Source organism: Coregonus lavaretus (genome assembly GCF_964263955.1).
Source record: "Coregonus lavaretus genome assembly, chromosome: 11".
Taxonomy (NCBI): Eukaryota; Metazoa; Chordata; class Actinopteri; order Salmoniformes; family Salmonidae; genus Coregonus; species Coregonus lavaretus.
The window spans coordinates 28,424,745-28,445,235 of record NC_139998.1 but is presented as its reverse complement, the minus strand read 5'-3'; the positions used below and the strand labels follow the sequence as shown (position 1 = coordinate 28,445,235).

Genomic DNA, 20,491 nt, shown 5'->3' with positions numbered 1-20,491 from the left:
ACATTGCCGGGACCGCAGTGGAGAAGGTGGAAAGCTTCAAGTTCCTCGGCGTACACATCACTGACTAACTGAAATGGTCAACCCACACAGACAGTGTGGTTAAGAAGGCGCAACAGCGCGTCTTCAACCTCAGGAGGCTGAAGAAATTTGGCTTGGCACCTAAAACCCTCACAAACTTTTACAGATATACAATTGAGAGCATCCTGTCAGGCTCTATCACCGCCTTGTAAGGCAACTGCACCGCCCGAAACCACAGGGCTCTCCAAAGGGTGGTGCGGTCTGCCCAATGCATCACCGGGGGAAAACTACCAGCCCTCCAGGACACCTACAGCACCCGATGTCACAGGAAGGCCAAAAAGATAATCAAGGACAACAACCACCCTAGCCACTGCCTGTTCACCCCGCTATCATCCAGAAGGCGAGGTCAGTACAGGTGCATCAAAGCTGGGACCGAGAGACTGAAAAAAAGCTTCTATCTCAAGGTTCATCAGACTGTTAAATAGCCTTCGCTAGCACATTAGAGGCTGCAACCTATATACAGTTGAAGTCGGAAGTTTACATACACCTTATCCAAATACAATTAAACTCAGTTTTTCACAATTCCTGACATTTAATCGTGGTAAAAATTCCCCGTCTTAGGTCAGTTAGGATCACCACTTTATTTTAAGAATGTGAAATGTCAGAATAATACTAGAGATAATGATTTATTTCAGATTTTATTTCTTTCATCACATTCCCAGTTAGTCATAAGTTTACATGCACTCAATTAGTATTTAGTAGAATTGCAATTAAATTGTTGGGTCAAACATTGCGGGTAGCCTTCCACAAGCTTCCCACAATAAGTTTGGTGAATTTTGGCCCATTCCTCCTGACAGAGCTGGTGTAACTGAGTCAGGTTTGTAGGCCTCCTTGCACACACACGCGTTTTCAGTTCTGCCCACAAATGTTCTATAGGATTGAGGTCAGGGCTTTGTGATGGCCACTCCAGTACGTTGACTTTGTTGTCCTTAAGCCATTTTGCCACAACTTTGGAAGTATGCTTGGGGTCATTGTCCATTTGGAAGACCCATTTGCGACCAACCTTTAACTTCCTGACTGATGTCAAATCAAATCAAAATGTATTGGTCACATGCGCCAAATACAACAGGTGCAGACATTACAGTGAAATGCTTACTTACAGCCCTTAACCAACAGTGCATTTATTTTTAACAAAAAAAGTAAAAATAAAACAACAACAAAAAAAGTGTTGAGAAAAAAAAGAGCAGAAGTAAAATAAAATAACAGTAGGGAGGCTATATATACAGGGGGGTACCGGTGCAGAGTCAATGTGCGGGGGCACCGGCTAGTTGAGGTAGTTGAAGTAATAAGTACATGTGGGAAGAGTTAAAGTGACTATGCATAAATAATTAACAGAGTAGCAGCAGCGTAAAAAGGATGGGGTGGGGGGCCAGTGCAAATAGTCCGGGTAGCCATGATTAGCTGTTCAGGAGTCTTATGGCTTGGGGGTAGAAGCTGTTGAGAAGTATTTTGGACCTAGACTTGGCACTCCGGTACCGCTTGCCGTGCGGTAGCAGAGAGAACAGTCTATGACTAGGGTGGCTGGAGTCTTTGACAATTTTGAGGGCCTTCCTCTGACACCGCTTGGTATAGAGGTCCTGGATGGCAGGAAGCTTGGCCCCAGTGATGTACTGGGCCGTACGCACTACTCTCTGTAGTGCCTTGCGGTCGGAGGCCAAGCAGTTGCCATACCAGGCGGTGATGCAACCAGTCAGGATGCTCTCGATGGTGCAGCTGTAGAATTTTTTGAGGATCTGAGGACCCATGCCAAATCTTTTCAGTCTCCTGAGGGGAAATAGGCTTTGTCGTGCCCTCTTCACGACTGACTTGTGTTTGGACCATGATAGTTCGTTGGTGATGTGGACACCAAGGAACTTGAAGCTCTCAACCAGGCCCGTCGATGAGAATGGGGGCGTGCTCAGTCCTCTTTTTTTTCCTGTAGTCCACAATCATCTCCTTTGTCTTGGTCACGTTGAGGGAGAGGTTGTTGTCCTGGCACCACACGGCCAGGTCTCTGACCTCCTCCCTATAGGCTGTCTCATCATTGTCGGTGATCAGGCCTACCACTGTTGTGTCGTCGGCAAACTTAATGATGGTGTTGGAGTCGTGCCTGGCCATGCAGTCATGGGTGAACAGAGAGTACAGGAGGGGACTGAGCACGCACCCCTGAGGGGCCCCCGTGTTGAGGATCAGTGTGGCAGATGTGTTGTTACCTACCCTTACCACCTGGGGGCGGCCCGTCAGGAAGTCCAGGATCCAGTTGCAGAGGGAGGTGTTTAGTCCCAGGATCCTTAGCTTAGTGATGAGCTTAGAGGGCACTATGGTGTTGAATGCTGAGCTGTAGTCAATGAATAGCATTCTCACGTAGGTGTTCCTCTTGTCCAGGTGGGAAAGGGCAGTGTGGAGTGCAATAGAGATTGCATCATCTGTGGATCTGTTGGGGCGGTATGCAAATTGGAGTGGGTCTAGGGTTTCTGGGATAATGCTGTTGATGTGAGCCATGACCATCCTTTCAAAGCACTTCATGGCTACAGACGTCAGTGCTACGGGTCGGTAGTCATTTAGGCAGGTTATCTTAGAGTCCTTACATTTACATTTACGTCATTTAGCAGACGCTCTTATCCAGAGCGACTTACAGGAGCAATTAGGGTTAAGTGCCTTGCTCAAGGGCACATCGACAGTTCACCTAGTCGGCTCGGGGATTAGAACCAGCGACCTTTCGGTTACTGGCACAACGCTCTTACCCACTAAGCTACCTGCCGCCCTTGGGCACGGGGACTATGGTGGTCTGCTTGAAACATGTTGGTATTACAGACTCAGTCAGGGACATGTTGAAAATGTCAGTGAAGACACTTGCCAGTTGGTCAGCACATGCTCGGAGTACACGTCCTGGTAATCCGTCTGGCCCTGCGGCCTTGTGAATGTTGACCTGCTTAAAAGTCTTACTCACATCGGCTACGGAGAGCGTGATCACATAGTCATCCGGAACAGCTGGTGCTCTCATGCATGCTTCAGTGTTGCTTGCCTCGAAGCGAGCATAGAAGTGGTTTAGCTCGTCTGGTAGGCTTGTGTCACTGGGCAGCTCGCGGCTGTGCTTCCCTTTGTAGTCTGTAATAGTTTTCAAGCCCTGCCACATCCGTCTTGAGATGTTTCTTCAATATATCCACATAATTGTCATTCCTCATGATGCCATCTATTTTGTGAAGTGTACCAGTCCCTCCTGCAGCAAAGCACCCCCACAGCATGATGCTGCCACCCCCTTGCTTCACGGTTGGGATGGTGTTCTTCTTGCAAGCGGCCCCCTTTTCCCTCCAAACAGTTATATTTTTGTTTCATCAGACCAGATTACATTGTGCAGTTGCAAACTGTAGTCTGGCTTTTTATGGCGGTTTTGGAGCAGTGGCTTCTTCCTTGCTGAGCGGCCTTTCAGGTTATGTCGATATAGGACTCGTTTTACTGTGGATATAGATACTTTTGTACCTGTTTCCTCCAGCACCTTCACAAAGTCCTTTGCTGTTGTTCTGGGATTGATTTGCACTTTTAGCACCAAAGTACGTTCATCTCTAGGAGACAGAACGCGTCTCCCTCCTGAGCGGTATGACGGCTGCGTGGTCCCATGGTGTTTATACTTGCGTACTATTGTTTGTACAGATGAACGTGGTACCTTCAGGCATTTGGAAGTTGCTCCTAAGGATGAACCAGACTTGTGGAGGTCTACAACTTTTTTTTCTGGCTGATTTCTTTTGATTTTCCCATGATGACAAGCAAAGAGGCACTGAGTTTGAAGGTAGGCCTTGAAATACATCCACAGGTACACCTCCAATTGACTCAAATGATGTCAAATAGTCTATCAGAAGCTTCTAAAGCCATGACATCATTTTCTGGAATTTTCCAAGCTGTTTAAATGCACAGTCAACTTAGTGTATGTAAACTTCTGACCCACTGGAATTGTGATACAGTGAATTATAAGTGAAATAATCTGTCTGTTAACAATTGTTGGAAAAATTACTTGTGTCATGCACAAAGTAGATGTCCTAACCGACTTGCCAAAACTATAGTTTCTTAACAAGACATTTGTGGAGTGGTTGAAAAAGTTTTAATGACTCCAACCTAAGTGTATGTAAACTTCTGACTTCAACTGTACATAGATTAGAAATTACTGGCCACTTTAATAATGTTTACACTTAAATAATGTTTACATACAGTGCCTATCAAAAGTATTCATCCCCCTTGGCGTGTGTCCTATTTTGTTGCATTACAACCTGTAATTTAAAAAAATTAAGATTTCATGAAATGGACATACACAAAATAGTCCAAATTGTTGAAGTGAAATTAAAAAAAATAACTTGTTTAAAACATTTCTAAAAAATTAATAACGGAAAAGTGGTGCGTGCATATTTATTCAACCCCTTTGCTATGAAGCCCCTAAATAAGATCTGGTGCAACCAATTACCTTCAGATGTCACATAATTAGTTAAATAAAGTCCACCTGTGTGCAGTCTAAGTGTCATCTGATCTGTCACATGATCTCAGTATATATACACCTGTTCTGAAAGGCCCCAGTGTCTGCAACACCACTAGGCAAGGGGCACCACCAAGCAAGCGGCACCATGAAGACCAAGGAGCTCTCCAAACAGGTCAGGGAGAAAGTTGTGGAGAAGTACAGATCAGGGTTGGGTTATAAAAAAAGATCAGAGACTTTGAACATCCCACGGAGCACCATTAAATCCATTACTAAAAAATTGAAATAATATGGCACCACAACAAACCTGACGAGGGGGCCGCCCACCAAAACTCACGGACCAGCCAAGGAGGGCATTAATCAGAGAGGCAACAAAGAGACCAAAGATAACCCTGAAGGAGCTGCAAAGCTCCATAGCAGATATTGGAGAATATGTCCATAGGACCACTTTAAGCCGTACACTCCACAGATCTGGGCTTTAAGGAACAGTGGCAAGAAAAAAGCCATTGCTTAAAGAAAAAAATAGGCATGAGGGAGACTCCCCAAACATATGGAAGAAGGTACTCTGGTCAGATGAGACTAAAATTGAGCTTTTTGGCATTCAAGGAAAACGTTATGTCTGGCACAAACCCAACACCTCTCATCACCTCGAGTATACCATCCCCAAAGTGAAGCATGGTGGTGGAAGCATCATGCTGTGGGGATGTTTTTCATCGGCAGGGACTGGGAAACTGGTCAGAATTGAAGGAACTATGGATGGCACTAAATACAGGGAAATTCTTGAGGGAAACCTGTTTCAGTCTTCCAGAGATTTGAGACTGGGACGGAGGTTCACCTTCCAGCAGGACAATGACCCTAAGCATACTGCTAAAGCAACACTCGAGTGGTTTAAGGGGAAACATTTAAATGTCTTGGAATGGCCTAGTCAAAGCCCAGACCTCAATCCAATTGAGAATCTGTGGTATGACGTGAAGATTGCTGTACACAAGCGGAACCCATCCAACTTGAACGAGCTGGAGCATTTTTGCCTTGAAGAATGGGCAAACATCCCAGTGGCTAGATGTGCCAAGCTTATAGAGACATACCCCAAGAGACTTGCAGCTGTAATTGCTGCAAAAGGTGGCTCTACAGAGTATTGACTTTGCAAGTTTTCTGTTTTTTTTTGTCTTATTTCTTGTTTGTTTCACAATAAAACATATTTTGCATCTTCAAAGTGGTAGGCATGTTGTGTAAATGAAATGATACAAACCCCCAAAAAATCCCTTTTAATTCCAGGTTGTAAGGCAACAAAATAGGAAAAATGCCAAGGGGGGTGTATACTTTCACAAGCCACTGTATCTTGCATTACTCATCTCAAATGTATATACAGGAATCATGTAGTAACCAAAAATTTGTTAAACAAATCACAATATATTTTAGATTCTTCAAATAGCCACCCTTTACATTTACGCCATTTAGCAGACGCTCTTATCCAGAGCATCTTACAGCAGCAATTAGGGTTAAGTGCCTTGCTCAAGGGCACATCGACAGATATATTTTTTTTTCACCTAGTCGGCTCGGGGATTAGAACCAGCGACCTTTCGGTTACTGGCACAATGCTCTTAACCACTAAGCTACCTGCCACCCTTTGCCTTGATGATAGCTTTGCACACTCTTGGCATTCTCTCAACCAGTTGATAAGGCATTCACCCAAACTGGATATAATAACTGCCGACATGCCATTGATAGCAACAAGGGACTGGGGAGGCACGCATCAAGCAAAGAACATTTGAAATACTGTAATTTTTAATACTGTACTTTGGACAGAAAAACAAGCAAGGAATGCACAGGGAGCCGAGATTTCAACACTTCTGAATTCTGCACAGCTTGCATGAAGTCATATGTATTTGTCATCGATTGTGGACATTGTTGAATTTCTTGCTGTCAACGAGCTTCCTCTCAGGGGAACTTTGGATGCGATGGATGCAAGAGGGGAGGGGGGTGGTGGACTATTTCTGGCGATGTTAGATTATACACTCAGGAAAGACAAGGAACTTGCTAGTGCCTTAAGCACAATTCCCATCAATGCCACATACACATCTCATGACATCCAGAACAAAATAATTGGGCTCATGAGTGAGGTAGTCACAGAGGAAATTTTGAAGGAACTAGGTGAATCATGGTACACATTTAAAGTGGATGGGACTAAAGACCCAACCGGGTGCGAGAACATTTCAATTGTACTCTGTTACATGGGCAAAAACAACCGTGTTTGTGAGCGGCTACTGTCAATGGCAACGAGTAAAGAACGTGATGCTTTATCGCTGACTAACTTGGTCCTGTCAGAGCTAACAAATGTTGGCCTTAGCACCGAGAAGATTCTTAGTCAATGTTATGATGGGGACAGTTTGATGTCTGGTAAACATGAGGGCATGCAACTGATCTGTACACTGGCATCTGAGTCAGCCGCAGTGCCCACAATTGCGTGGAAAATTGCGATGTGACAGTGAGTTTGATGAGTTATGGGAGAACATACAAGCACACGGACACCCCCGCTCCAAACAAACGGCAAAGAGTACTGGGAGAAATGTCAGCAAAATTTTACAGCCAACTTCTTGAGGCCCTGTGTGCCTTGCACCCAGAGAATGAAACATTTATGGATGTGGAAAAGGTGAAACCACTGCTGGACTTAATCTCAGGAGACTTTGTGGAAGCTGAGTTTACTGTCACACGCCAGTTTGTACAGACTGAAATCTCCTGATCTGGAGATGAAAAATGGACTACGCGGAGCATTTTGGATAGATACTCCAGGCCTCTAACAGCAATGCCTACTGTGATGATGGCATTGAAGCTGGGATTAACATTTGGAGCATCCACAGCAATTTGTGAGAACTCTTTTCAACATTGAAAAACATATTCAGTGACCACAGACGGAGCATGTTGCACAGGAGGAAAGCGCAGCTGATTCAACTGGCATTTGAGAGGGATATTACAAGCAAATTCCGTGGGGAGTGGAACGAGAGACTGCTGAGGAGGTTCCACACAGTATCAAGGCTGCTGCAAGTCTTTTGAATCTGGGTAAGAACAGGCAGCCTGGCTGGGCTTGTATTATTTTGTTATTTGCTAGCTTTTGGAAATGCGTGGCAAATGTCAGAAATAGGCGGAGACGTGATTTTACTGCTTGATTTATGTGATGTGATTGGATTGGAAATGTTTGGTTTATAATATAATTGGATTGTTTTTAATGTTGTTTTATATGGTAGAAGAGGTGCTTTGCATTACATTGATAAGGGTGGGCAGATCTTGACCAATGGTTGGTTGAGTAACGATGTAGCTATAGTGTTGCCATAAACAACTTGTTGCTATGGAATACTAATTTCTCTGTTATCATACACAGCGTAGTACAGCACTCTTGTGGGAAGACAGCTTGGTAGCTGCGTCCAAGCTGCATTGTACAGATAAGTCGTGGTAGTGCATTGTACATTATTGTTTTGCTTTCCGCGATTGGAAATGCATTGTATTGGCATGGGGAAGTGTTATTACGGTAATTAGCAACTGTTTTGCATTGCATTGATGGTATTGAGCATGTAGCTGAGTAGCGTTGTCATAACTTGCAATTTCTCGAGCCGGTTATGAATTGTCCATGTTTGTAAAGCGGTGCAGTAGCCTGTATTCTTGCACCAAGACAACCATGCGTGGCTGTAAATACATTGTGTGTAATTGTACACTGCTCAAAAAAATTAAGGGAACACTAAAACAACACAATGTAACTCCAAGACAATCACACTTCTGTGAAATCAAACTGTCCACTTAGGAAGCAACACTGATTGACAATAAATGTCACATGCTGTTGTGCAAATGGAATAGACAAGAGGTGGAAATTATAGGCAATTAGCAAGACACCCCCAATAAAGGACTGGTTTTGCAGGTGGTGATCACAGACCACTTCTCAGTTCCTATGCTTCCTGGCTGATGTTTTGGTCACTTTTGAATACTGGCAGTGCTTTCACTCTAGTGGTAGCATGAGATGGAGTCTACAACCCACACAAGTGGCTCAGGTAGTGCAGCTCATCCAGGATGACACATCAATGCGAGCTGTGGCAAGAAGGTTTGCTGTGTCTGTCAGCGTAGTGTCCAGAGCATGGAGGCGCTACCAGGAGACAGGCCAGTACATCAGGAGATGTGGAGGAGGCCGTAGGAGGGCAACAACCCAGCAGCAGGACTGCTACCTCCGCCTTTGTGCAAGGAGGAGCAGGAGGAGCACTGCCAGAGCCCTGCAAAATGACCTCCAGCAGGCCACAAATGTGCATGTGTCTACTCAAACGGTCAGAAACAGACTCCATGAGGGTGGTATGAGGGCCCGACGTCCACAGGTGGGGGTTGTGCTTACAGCCCAACACCGTGCAGGACGTTTGGCATTTGCCAGAGAACACCAAGATTGGCAAATTTGCCACTGGCGCCCTGTGCTCTTCACAGATGAAAGCAGGTTCACACTGAGCACGTGACAGACGTGACAGAGTCTGGAGATGCTGTGGAGAACGTTCTGCTGCCTGCAACATCCTCCAGCATGACCGGTTTGGCGGTGGGTCAGTCATGGTGTGGGATGGTATTTCTTTGGGGGGCCGCACAGCCCTCCATGTGCTCGCCAGAGGTAGCCTGACTGCCATTAGGTACCGAGATGAGATCCTCAGACCCCTTGTGAGACCATATGCTGGTGCGGTTGGCCCTGTGTTCCTCCTAATGCAAGACCATGCTAGACCTCATGTGGCTGGAGTGTGTCAGCAGTTCCTGCAAGAGGAAGGCATTGATGCTATGGACTGGCCCGCCCGTTCCCCAGACCTGAATCCAATTGAGCACATCTGGGACATCATGTCTCGCTCCATCCACCAACGCCACGTTGCACCACAGACTGTCCAGGAGTTGGCGGATGCTTTAGTCCAGGTCTGGGAGGAGATCCCTCAGGAGACCATCCGCCACCTCATCAGAAGCATGCCCAGGCGTTGTAGGGAGGTCATACAGGCACGTGGAGGCCACACACATTACTGAGCCTCATTTTGACTTGTTTTAAGGACATTACATCAAAGTTGGATTACATTTTTAAATTTTACTCATTTAGCAGACGCTCTTATCCAGAGCGACTTACAGTTAGTGAATTACATATATATATATTTTTTTTTATACTGGCCCCCCGTGGGAATCGAACCCACATCCCTGGCATTGCAAACGCCATGCTCTATCAACTGAGCTACATCCCTGCCGGCCATTCCCTCCCCTACCCTGGACGAATTGTGCGACGCCCATGAATCTCCCGGACGCGGCCGGCTGCGACAGAGCCTGGATTCGAACCAGGATCTCTAGTGGCACAGTTAGCACTGCGATGCAGTGCCTTAGACCACTGCGCCACTCAGCCTGTAGTGTGGTTTTCCACTTTAATTTTGAGGGTGACTCCAAATCCAGACCTCCATGGGTTGATAAATTTGATTTCCATTGATAATTTTGATGTGATTTTGTTGTCAGCACATTCAACTATGTAAAGAAAAAAGTATTTAATAAGATTATTTCATTCATTCAGATCTAGGATGTGTTATTTTAGTGTTCCCTTTATTTTTTTGAGCAGTGTACTATCGATTATCCATCCTGTGTTATCAGCAAGCGAAAATAGTAGTGCCCCCTTAGTCATTTCTGATGCCCCCTTGCCGAGTTAATCCTGCCGCCGGGCCTGCGGGTACCTGTCGGCGCGCAGACCACGGCAAAACCAGAAATTCTTGAAATGATCGTCTTTCACAAGATGTCATCCTAAGTTCTGACATTTCTTACTTTGAAATCTGCTGGCTCTCCAATTTGATTCCACTAACTTTTTAACTGAGTAGTCCATTTGTTATACCACTCTGTATAGTCCTTTTTTTGTTGGTCTTGACTCTTGACTAGGAGGGCTGGTCATTTGTTTCACAGCAGAAATACCTTTCGTAAAGCTTGCTCGCTAATGTTTCAGTTTGGTTGGCTTTAATATTCAACTTCAAGCTTCACCTGACAAACATGTGACTTCAAATGTTACTTCAAAGACAATCCTGGAACATGCATGAACCCCATAACCTTTCCCCAGGTGAAGCATCCCATAGTGTGATTACGCCCTCTCCTGGCGAGGAGACATTTTATAGTATCACCTTCTACATTAAACAAGGACAGTTTTTCTCTCTCTAGTTCAACAGCAGGTAGCCTGATCATGCAGACTCAGAGGTACATATCCTCAGGCTCTGTATCACCCAGGGTCTTTATCTTGGTTTTACATCCTTGGTTTTATAGAGGGTTTCATTTGTGGGTTCCTCTTGAAGACTCTCTGAGGTTACAGGGGTTAGAGCTCAGAGTGGACTATCGACTATTGGTAATTTGGGGCAACTTTTAGGAATCCATTTGACAGGGTATTGATTCAGCACACACACGCAAGCGCACACACACAGACACAGATGGGCAGAGCACTTTAGGGTGTGCAATTTGTTATGCTGAGGCAAAACAGCCAGTAAAAACATGAGCATTCATCGAAGGCGCTCTCCTTTTACGGAATGTTTGGTTAAAGTGCTTGAATGTATGCTATTGCTCTGAGTGCAGATTTCACATTTCCTTGACATAGGCTGACCAGGTGAATCCAGGTGAAAGATACAGTATGATCCCTTATAGATGTCACTGTTAAATCTACTTCAATCAGTGTAGATGAAGGGGAGGAAACAGGTTAAAGAAGGATTTTTAAGCCTTGAGACAATTGAGACATGGATTGTGTATGTGTGCCATTCAGACGGTGAATGGGCAAGACAAAATATTTAAGTGACTTTGAATGGTAGTTGGTGCCAGGCTCACCGGTTTGTGTCAAGAATAAATAGGCAGATAAATATATGTTATGTTTACATTGGTGTTTCTGACCCACTGGTTGACCTTTTTTTGTGGCAGCAGGTCACAAATGTTACTCCGGTATTTCACCTTACAGATACAGGAGTTTGTCAAAATTTGATTTGTGTTCAAATTTGTTGTGGGTTTGTGCTTACGAGGGAAATATGTGTCCTACATTTGGCAGGAGGTCAGAAAGTGCATATCGGTTTCCACCTCATTTTGTCTTTGTCTCTCTTTGTCTCTTTGTCTCTCTCTCTCTCTCTCTCTCTCTCTCTCTCCTCTCTCTCTCTCTCTCTCTCTCTCTCTCTCTCTCTCTCTCTCTCTCTCTCTCTCTCTCTCTCTCTCTCTCTCTCTCTCTCTCTCTCTCTCTCTCTCTCTCTCTCTCTCTCTCTCTCTCTCTCTCTCTCTCTCTCTCTCTCTCTCTCTCTCTCTCTCTCCTCTCTCTCTCTCTTCTCTCTCTCTCTCTCTCTCTCTCTCTCTCTCTCTCTCTCTCTCTCTCTCTCTCTCTCTCTCTCTCTCTCTCTCTCTCTTCTCTCTCTCTCTCTCTCTCTCTCTCTCTCTCTCACACACTCTGTACAGAGCTATGGGAGTTGAACAGGACATGGGTGTTCCAGGGACCAGGTCCTCCTGCAACCCCAGACCATGCTGTTGGACGAGGCCCATGACAGGCTGTATGTAGGGGCTAAAAACACCCTGTACTCCTCAGCTTGGAGAGAGTTAACCACCAACACAGGAGGTAGGCCTGTCTGTCTGTGCATGCGTGGAGGGATTTGAACTCTTGCCCCACCAGGTCAGTAGGTTACCCAAACAGAGTGTATGTGTTTGTGTGGCTTTATTATATTACCAAGGAGTCCTTCCATAAAGAGCACAGCTGGACACAGAGAGGAGAGAGATACTGCCATATGCCGAGTCTCAAATCCCAACTCCCCCTTAACATCTCATAGGCTACTGTACGTGAAATTGTCTCCATACTGTATTACTAATATTTCTCCAGCACTTTACACACGTGTAATAATAATTATTGGCCAATAGAGTCAGTTGGACTGGATGTCAGATCAGACTGTTCCCTGAGGTGGATGAAGTAGTAAATCATTGTGTTATAATGAGGTGTTATGAACTTTAGTTCTGTTTAATTACGTTAGACGATGACATACAGGGGAGGATAAGTTATAACTGACTACGGAACATATCTGTAATGTAGATGTCTAAGTGTAAAATAATGTGATTATTATTATCCATTTCCTACTGAGTCATTATTATATGAGGTCATGGGGATGATTATTATTATGTTTTAATCTGTTCTCTTCAAATTCCATAGTATCACTGATGTAATAATATATTTAATGATGATAGAGAGTGATTTGGGGCTGATGTTTTCCATACAAACATGTTGCTGTGTCCTAACTTGAACCTTTAGAATTACAAAGACTCACTATGTTTACTACACTCTTAGAATCAGTGGTGGAGATCCTCGATGAACCCCTGGAGTTCTTCAAGGAACCATTTCTAGTCAATGGTTCATATTTGCACCTTTGGTTAGTTGAGGGATCTTGGAGGAACCTATAATGCCTTCAAACTCAAACTCTGGACCTTGAAGCCAGTTCCACTGCTTTTTTTAATTATTCCCCTCTAATCAGGGACTGATTTAGACCTGTGACACCAGGTGTGTGCAATTAATTATCAGGTAGAAAAGGAAACCAGTGTCACACCCTGGCGCTGGGACTCGATATGTTGAGCCAGGGTGTGTTCATTCTATGTGTTATATTTCTATGTTGGGGGGTCTAGTTGTTCTGTTTCTATGTTGGCCTGAGTGACTCCCAATCAGAGGCAACGAGTGTCAGCTGTGGCTGGTTGTCTCTGATTGGGAGCCATATTTAAACTGTCTGTTTTTCCCTTTGTGTTTGTGGGTTCTTGTTCCGTGTTGGTCTATGTTACCTAGGACGTTACGAGTCGTTTGTTGTTTTTGTTTACTGTCCGTGTTTATCACTAATGATAAATAAACATGTTCGTTCATCACGCTGCGCCTTGGTCCTCCTCTCTTAACGACGATCGTGACAACCAGCAGGCTAAGGACCTCATAGGATAATGTCACGATCGTCTAAATCAGGAGACCAATGCGCAGCGTTGCGAGTGAACATGATGACTTTAATTAGAGTAAAGCACGTAAATACAAAACAAAAGACGAAAGTGAAGTCCAACAGAAACAATGCCTGAACTTGGAACAAAAACCCACAACCCACATGCGAACACAGACAGTTTAAATATGGCTCCCAATCAGAGATAACGAGCCGACAGCTGACACTCGTTACCTCCGATTGGGAGTCACACACTACAACAATCAACAACCTAGAAATAGACACACAGAACTCCCAACCTAGAAATAAACGTGACAGACATGCAAACATAAAAAATCACCCAAAACCCAACAAAACAACATACACCCTGGCTCAAATACACAAGTCCTGGAGCCAGAGTGTGACAGTACCCCCCCCTAAAGGTGCGAACTCCGGGCGCACCAGCATACAGTCTAGGGGAGGGTCTGAGTGGGCGTCTGTCCACGGTGGCGGTTCTGCCCCTGGTCGTGGTCCCCATCCCACCTTAGTCACCACCCGCTTCCCTAGCCTCCTCCAAATTACCACCCCCCAACTACACCCCACTGGGTTAAGGGGCGGCACCGGACTAAGGGGCAGCACCGGACTACGGGGCAGTACCGGACTAAGGGGCAGTACCGGACTAAGGGGCAGTACCAGGCTGAATGGCGGATACTGGCTGGACGGCTCTGGTGGCTCCTGGCTGGTCGGCTCTGGCGGATCCTGGCTGGACGGCTCTGGCGGATCCCGGCTGGACGGCTCTGGCGGATCCCGGCTGGACGGCTCTGGCGGATCCCGGCTGGACGGCTCTGGCGGATCCCGGCTGGACGGCTCTGGCGGATCCCGGCTGGACGGCTCTGGCGGATCCCGGTTGGACGGCTCTGGCGGATCCCGGTTGGACGGCTCTGGCGGATCCTGGCTGGACGGCTCTGGCGGATCCCGGCTGGACGGCTCTGGCGGATCCTGGCTGGACGGCTCTGGCGGATCCTGGCTGGACGGCTCTGGCGGATCCTGGCCGGACGGCTCTGGCGGATCCTGGCTGGACGGCTCATGGCTGGCTGACGGATCTGGCTGCTCATGGCTGGCTGACGGATCTGGCTGCTCATGGCTGGCTGACGGATCTGGCTGCTCATGGCTGGCTGACGGATCTGGCCACTCATGGCTGGCGGAAGGCTCTGGCTGATCCTGTCTGGCGGAAGGCTCTGGCTGATCCTGTCTGGCGGAAGGCTCTGGCTGCTCCTGTCTGGCGGAAGGCTCTAGCGGCTCCGGTCTGGCGGACGGCTCTGAAGGCTCATGGCAGACGGGCGGCTTTGCAGGCTCAGTACAGACGGGCAGTTCCTGCGGCGCTTGGCAGACGGACAGTTCAGACGGCGTTGGGCAGACGGACAGTTCAGGCCCCGTTGGGCAGACGGCAGACTCTGGCCGTCTGAGGCGCATCGTAGGCCTGGTGCGTGGTGCCGGAACAGGAGGTACCGGGCTGAGGACACGCATCTCAGGACTAGTGCGGGAAGCAACAACAGGACGCACAGGACTCTGGGGACACACAGGAGGCTTGGTGCGTGGTGTATGCACTGGTGGTAAAGGGCTGGAGACACGCACCATCGAGCCAGCGCGTGGAGGAGACACAGGGCTCTGAAGACGCACAGGAAACCTGGTGCGTGGTGTAGGTACTGGTGGTACTGGGCTGGAGCGAGGAGGTGGCGCCGGAAATACCGGACCGTGCAGGCGTACTGGCTCCCTTGAGCACTGAGCCTGCCCAACCTTACCTGGGTTGATGCTCCCCGTCGCCCGACCAGTACGGGGAGGTGGAATAACCCGCACCGGCCTATGTGGGCGAACCGGGAACACCATGCGTAAGGCTGGTGCCATGTACGCCGGCCCGAGGAGACGCACTGGTGACCTGCTGCGTGGGACCGGCTTCATGACATCCGGCTCAACACTCAATCTGGCCCGGCCGATACGTGGAGCTGGACTGTACCGAACCGGGCTATGCCTGCGTACAGGAGACACCATGCGCTCAACTGCGTAACACGGTGTCTGCCCGTACTCTCGCTCTCCACGGTCAGTCCAGGGAGTAGGCGCAGGTCTCCTACCTGACTTTGCCATACTCCCTTTTAGCCCCCCCCCAAGAAATTTTTGGGTAGCACCCACGGGCTTCCAGCCACGACTCCGTGCTGCCTCCTCATACCACCTCCTCTCGGCTTGAGCTGCCTCCAGCTCCTCACGAGGGCGGTGATATTCCTCCGGTTGTGCCCAAGGACCCTTTCCAGCCCGTATCTCCTCCCATGTCCATGAATCCTTTGGAGGCGTCCATAAATCCTGTGTAGGTAGGTCCTGTTGCCGCTTGTTACGCTGCTTGGTCCTCTTGTGGTGGGTTTTTCTGTCACGATCGTCTAAATCAGGAGACCAATGCGCAGCGTTGCGAGTGAACATGATGACTTTAATTAGAGTAAAGCACGTAAATACAAAACAAAAGACGAAAGTGAAGTCCAACAGAAACAATGCCTGAACTTGGAACAAAAACCCACAACCCACATGCGAACACAGACAGTTTAAATATGGCTCCCAATCAGAGATAACGAGCCGACAGCTGACACTCGTTACCTCCGATTGGGAGTCACACACTACAACAATCAACAACCTAGAAATAGACACACAGAACTCCCAACCTAGAAATAAACGTGACAGACATGCAAACATAAAAAATCACCCAAAACCCAACAAAACAACATACACCCTGGCTCAAATACACAAGTCCTGGAGCCAGAGTGTGACAGATAAGACTGGAATACCCCTGCTATAATGTATTTGTTTCACTAGCCCATTGTTGACATAGTCCCAGAATGTTTTGCGTGTCAGCAATCAAGTTTTCAAGATATGTCACTTTCAAAAAACAGATATCATACAATGATGATGCAATTTGCCTAATATGATGCAAAATGCAGCATCATATGATGCAAAATGCATCATACAGGGATGATTTCTGTATTTTGAAAGTTATTTATCTTACTAATAATAATATGTCATTTAGCAGACGCTTTTATCCAAAGCGACTTACAGTTATGTGTGCATACATTTTTACGTATGGGTGGTCCCGGGGATCGAACCCACTACCCTGGCGTTACAAGCGCCATGCTCTACCAATTGAGCTGACAAGCAAAACATTTTGGGACTATATCTATCTCTGATAAGCTACCAAGGAAAGGGCTGAAAATATCACACATTAATATATGTAGCCTTAGAAATAAGGTTCATAAAATCAATAACTTGCTAACATCAGATAACATGAATATATTAGCCATTTCTGAGACTCTATTCGATAATTAATTTGATAATACAGCAGTAGCAATACAAGAATATAACATCTATAGAATAGACAGGAATGCTTATGCGGGAGGTGTTGCTGTATATATTCAGAGCCATATCTCTGTAATGCTTAGAGAAGTGTTATTTAAGTGTTGTGGTTGCAGGTTCACCTGGCACATCTAAAACCTTTTCTTTTAGGGTGTTGTTATAGGTCACCAAGTGCTAACATTCAGTATCTAAATAATATGTGTGAAATGCTTCATAGTGTATGTGATGTACAGTTCAAGTCAGAAGTTTACATACACCTTAGCCAAATACATTTAAACTCAGTTTTTCACAATTCCTGACATTTACTCCTAGTAAAAATTCCCTGTCTTAGGTCATTTAGGATCACCACTTTGTTTTAAGAATGTGAAATGTCAGAATAATAGTAGAGAGAATGATTTATTTCAGCTTTATTTCTTTCATCACATTCCCAGTGGGTCAGAAGTTTACATACACTCAAATAGTATTTGGTAGCAGTGCCTTTAAATTGTTTAACTTGGGTCAATTGTTTCGGGTAGCCTTCCACAAGCTACCCACAATAAATTGGGTGAATTTTGGCCCATTCCTCCTGACAGAGCTGGTGTAATTGAATCAGGTTTGTAGGCCTCCTTGCTTGCACGCGCTTTTTCAGTTCTGCCCACAAATGTTCTATAGGATTGCGGTCAGGGCTTTGTGATGGCCACTCCAATACCTTGACTTTGTTGTCCTTAAGCCGTTTTGCCACAACTTTGGAAGTATGCTTGGGGTCATTGTCCATTTGGAAGACCCATTTGCGACCAAGCTTTACCTTCCTGACTGATGTCTTGAGATGTTACTTCAATATATCCACATAATTTTCCTTGCTCATGATGCCATCTATTTTGTGAAGCGCACCAGACCCTCCTGCAGCAAAGCAGCCTGATGCTGCCACCCCTGTGCTTCACGGTTGGGATGGTGTTCTTCGGCTTGCAAGCCACCCTCTTTTCCTCCAAACATAACGATGGTCATTACAGTTCTATTTTTGTTTCATCAGACCAGAGGACATTTCTCCAAAATGTACGATCTTTGTCCCATGTGCAGTTGTAAACCGTAGTCTGGCTTTTTTTATGGCGGTTTTGGAGCAGTGGCTTCTTCCTTGCTGAGCGGCCTCTCAGGTTATGTTGATATAGGAATCGTTTTACTGTGGATATAGATACTTTTGTACCTGTTTCCTCCAGCATCTTCACAAGGTCCTTTGTTGTTGTTCTGGGATTGATTTGCACTTTTCGCACCAAAGTACGTTAATCTCTAGGAGACAGAACACGTCTCCTTCCTGAGCGGTATGATGGCTGCATGGTCCCATGGTGTTTATACTTGCGTACTATTGTTTGTACAGATGAACGTGGTACCTTAAGACATTTGGAAATTGCTCTCAAGGATGAACCTGACTTGTGGAGGTCTACAATTTTTTTTGAGGTCTTGGCTGATTTATTTTTATTTTCCCATGATGTCAAGCAAAGAGGCACTTTGCAGTTTGAAGGTAGGCCTTGAAATACATCCACAGGTACACCTCCAATTGACTCAAATGATGTCAATTAGCCTATCAGAAGCTTCTAAAGCCATGACATCATTTTCTGGAATTTTCCAAGCTGTTTAAAGGCATAGTGAACTTAGTGTATATAAACCCACTGGAATTGTGATACAGTGAATTATAAGTGAAATAATCTGTTTGTAAACAATTGTTGGAAAAATTACTTGTGTCATGCACAAAGTAGATGTCCTAACTGACTTGCCAAAACTATAGTTTGTTAACAAGAAATGTGTGGATTGTTTGAAAAACAAGTTTTAATGACTCCAACCTAAGTGTATGTAAATTTCCAACTGTAAACAGAGAGGTCTACTTTCTTGTGGAGCTGAATATTGACTGATTTTTATCAAGCTGTCCACTCAAGAAGAAGGTTCTCACTGTAACCATTGCCGGTAATCTGGTTCAGGTTATTAATCAACCTACAAACAGTACAGAAACAACATCATCCATATGTATTGATCACATTTTTACTAATACTGTAGAACTTTGTTCTAAAGCTGTATCCGTACCCATTGGATGCAATGATCAAAATATAGTGACTACATACAGGAAAGCCAAAGTTCCAAATGCTCTTATGCGGATGATGTAAAAAAAAATATATGTTAGTCTGATGTGATTAATAAGGAGCATCCAGATGCTGCACTTGATGAATTTATGAAATTGCTTCTTCCAATTATTGATAAACATGTACCTGTTAATAAACTGACTGTTAGAACTGTTAAGGCTCCATGGATTGAGGAGGAAATCAAAAACTGTATTGTTGAAAGAGATGGGGCAAAAGGAGTGGCTAACAAGTCTGGCTGCACATCTGACTGGCTGGCGTACTGCAAATTGAGAAATTATGTGACTAAACTCAACAAAAAGAAGAAGAAACTGTATTATGAAGCCAAGATTAATGATATAATGAATGATGGAGAAAAAAAACTTTGGAGTACTTTAAGTAAAATGATGGGCAGAAAGACAAATTCAACTCCATCTTTCATTGAGTCAGATGGCTTATTCATCACAAAACCATTTGATGTTGTCAATTATTTTAATGATGACTTTATTGTCAAAGTGGGAAAACTTTGGCAGGAAATGCCAACAATGAACCATCGTACTCATGCATAAAAAAACTAATAATGAAAGAAAAGCATTGTATGTGTGAATTTTGTAAAGTTAAAGTGGGAGAGGTGAACAAATTATTTTATCAATCAATAATGACAATGGTAGCTGACTCTATAGCCACTTCTATCTGTCATACAGTATCTTTAATCTGAGCCTAGAGGAAAGTCTTTGTCCTCAGGCCTGGAGGGAAGCCAAAGTCATTCCTCTACCCAAGAGTGGTAAAGTGGCATTTGCTTATTCTAACAGCAGACCTATCAGCTTGCTGCCAGCTCTTAGCAAACTGTTGGGAAACATGGTGTTTGACCAAATAGAATGCCATTTCTCTGTAAGCAAATTAACAACAGACTTTGAGCATACTTATAGAGAAGGGCACTCAACATGTACTGCACTGACACACATGACTGATGATTGGCTGAAATAAATGGCTAATAAGAAGATTGTGAAGCTGTACTGTTAGATTTCAGTGCAGCCTTTGATATTATTGACCATAACCTGTTGTTGAGAAAACATACAGTCCCAGTCAAAAGTTTGGACACACCTACTCATTCCAGGGTTTTTCTTTATTTGTACTATTTTCTACATTGTAGAATAATAGTGAACACATCAAAACTATGAAATAACACATATGGAATCATGTAGTAACCAAAAAAGTGTTGAACAAATCAAAATATATTTTATATTTGAGATTCTTCAAATAGCCGCCTTGATGACAGCTTTGCACAGTCTTGGCATTTACTCTAACACAGGAGTTCCTCGAAGACCCTTTACAGAGGGGTTCATCAAGGACCTTTTTGAGCTGGAAAGGTTCTGCCGGTGTGGCAATTTCTAGAACCCTAAAAGGTTCTTCCAGTCACCTTTAATTCTAAGAGTGTAGGGCAGACACTTCAGGATGGTTATGATGGTTACGGAGACCTTTTGTGGTTCAGTCCACCCATAAACAGACATTCATTACAGGATGTTATACTGCACACCAGTCAAACAGACATAAAGTGTGGATGTGTGAGTGTGTGTGCATGT

General features: G+C 45.2%; 1 pseudogene across 1 annotated transcript in view; it reads left to right on the top strand.

Moving 5' to 3' along the window:
* LOC311136763 (semaphorin-3E-like) overlaps window positions 1-20,491 on the top strand; it is a 69,061-nt pseudogene that overhangs the window by 32,289 nt on the left and 16,281 nt on the right. The window contains exon 2 of the transcript in view: window positions 11,960-12,116. The product of the transcript in view is annotated as a semaphorin-3E-like (transcript). The remainder of the gene's footprint in view (window positions 1-11,959; window positions 12,117-20,491) is intronic.